This window comes from Cyphomyrmex costatus, unplaced genomic scaffold, assembly GCF_001594065.2.
Source record: "Cyphomyrmex costatus isolate MS0001 unplaced genomic scaffold, Ccosl1.0 scaffold75, whole genome shotgun sequence".
Lineage (NCBI taxonomy): Eukaryota > Metazoa > Arthropoda > Insecta > Hymenoptera > Formicidae > Cyphomyrmex > Cyphomyrmex costatus.
The window spans coordinates 1,007,507-1,010,239 of NW_017280322.1; positions in this window are offsets into that span (position 1 = coordinate 1,007,507).

A 2,733-nucleotide genomic window follows, 5' to 3' on the forward strand; every position below is an offset into this window, starting at 1 on the left:
AGAATATAGAAGAATATAACGTATAACAAATAAACTCCCCTGCGGAGAAGTAATTTTCGAAACCCGATAGTAGCGCTTATTATAACCGCGAGCGGCGAGGTTTGAGGGAAAAGAGATAATGACCATTTTGACAAATTGCAGCACAAGCAAGCGCTGTCCAAGCAATTTATATTTCTCTATAACGTTAATTATGCGGATACTTACGGATCGTTAGAATCGCCTGACGGCGGAGAGAAAGGAACAGCGAAGATATTTTCATACAGACGAGGTATTAAAATTCTTACACTGGCATAAACAGTGAAGATGGTCTGGAAAAAGAAAAAAAAAGGAGAAAATGAAAAACGGGCAAGACCTGCAGGGGAAGAATCGCAAGAGTCTGCACTTTCGCTTCTTAAACGAGCGAGATCTAAGAATCAACGGATGGCGCGGCGTGTCTTCACGATAGTGACATGAATTAGGATCTCTCTTCTTAGGATCGTTACGTGCGAGTAATTTGCAAAATCATTTAACATAGGAAGACGGCATTCGTTATAGTCGCAAGAATCGTAGCGTATATAATTAAGGATGTATTACATATACACATATTTTTTTTAACAAAATAAAGATAATAAGAAAGAAAATTTATTTTTATGTAGAAAAAGTAAATTTCCAATTTTAATCTTTTTTTTTGCTGTGTACCTAATACATCCTTAATTCAGTTTTTATATTATCAAATATAAAGAAGAAGAAAACATGAATAATTATAACCGTTAAACTTTGAAAAAAGACCTGAAGCACAAGCATTATACTTTTGTAAGGTTTTGAAATCTGTGATCAATTATTATGAATTATGTTGTACCGAATGACAAGAAAACATAAATGCGGTATTAAAATGTTTAAAATGAATCGTTCATCTGCAAAGCATGCACGCATCTGTATAGTGTCTTCAAAATTGGCATTTAGAAAAAATGTACTTATTTTGAAAGTGATTTGCTGTTGGTTTCTTTTCTCAGCGAAAGTCTAAAAACCTTCAGTTTTAATTAGACTGGATTTTTCAAATAGATAATTAGAACGATATAATCAAAGTAGATTAGTAATCAAGAACCTACACGGAAACTCATTAAATATAGGGGTTTCTTCCTTATATGATGCATTTACTTATATATTTTAATTAAAAAATCTTATTATAGTGTAAACTAGATAATTTATTAATTATAGATTCTTATTTTTTATTTTTTCTTATTTTTTATTAAAAAAAAACACACAGGAAAGGATAAGTATAAGGTATAAATAATCGAATAATTTATAAAACTGAGATTTTCATTATATGTTTGAAATGGTTTTGAATCTATCGCTAGAAATCTCTTTATCGCAATAAGTCAATCTATAAATCAATTTTAGATTATTTAAGCTCGTAAATACTGCACCATATGGGTTACCTATCGTATCATGTGCGACCGATATAGAATAATCACACGATCACCATCGACAATTTGCTAGAACATTTCTCCAATTATATTGCAAGTGTTGCAACATGAATAACCGATCGATTACGTCTATACCAGACGTATTATGCAGTCGTTATGCTTTACATTAAATTGCATTCTTGTCATACAGTGACAAAGTTCATCGACTGTTTATCTTGTATCTATACATTTATTGTTTTTTGTTCCACTTGTTCACCGATTAATATCGAAACAGATTTAATATTTAATTGATATCGATGTATACTTATTATATATTTGTTTTAGTAATTGCGCAATTACGTAAAAATTATTTATACGATGCTATCTTTGTGTTCTTTTTACGATGAGCATTTTATTATCCGAAGACACGTGTGCGTTGAAAAATTATGTCAATTATTTTATGATTGGCATTATGTGAGATACATTTACACATAATTAAAAATATTATCTTAAAATTTTTATCAAAATTATTATTATTCTAATTTTTGCCATTAAATAGTCCAGTAAATATTTTTGGACAAATTTATGAATTATCTGGAAAAAATTCATACAACCTAGTTTCAATTGTATTGTAAATTAAAATCGTAATAACTCGGATTTCTCGAAATTCTTCGTATAATTGCCAAAAAGATGGCAATGTAATGTGAACAGCGCATAAGAATGATTAGGACAATAAATATGGCCGATATATAATTATTGCTCCACAAAGTCCAGTGCTTTTTTCTAACGCTGATCTTTCACGCAATCTTGCGTGATCGATTGTAACTATAGCGTGTTACTATCACTTTACTATATACACTTTACTATTCGCAAAATGAAAGGTGGCTTTAATTACCATCGTTGTCACATCAAAAACGTCAACGTTTTCGTCGTAGACGTTATCATCACTTTTGTCATAGTTGTGATGTCTTTGTCGTAGTCGCCGCTGTCTAAAGGTGTGCTGCAAAATTATATAGAGAGTGCAAGGAAGAGAGAGTGTACTCTCCGTTCAAGGAAGAAGAGGGAGGTTGGCAAAAAGAGAGAAGGGGGAGAGAGAAAGAGACAGACAGAGAGCAATATGTCTAGAGAGAGGGAAAATGAAAGAGAGTAAGTGATCGAGAGAGAGAAAGAGAGAGAATGACAGCAGGCTTGTTCGCTACACCAGTCAGTGTTTCCCGAACTGCTGTCAGTGACAGTTCCCCGATCATGCGGCGGCGGATTCTCGATCATTGATTTGTATCAATAATCGAGATCCTTTTTTTTTTCACTCTTTCTGATCTGCCGGCAATTCTATCGCGTTGTTGAGTTT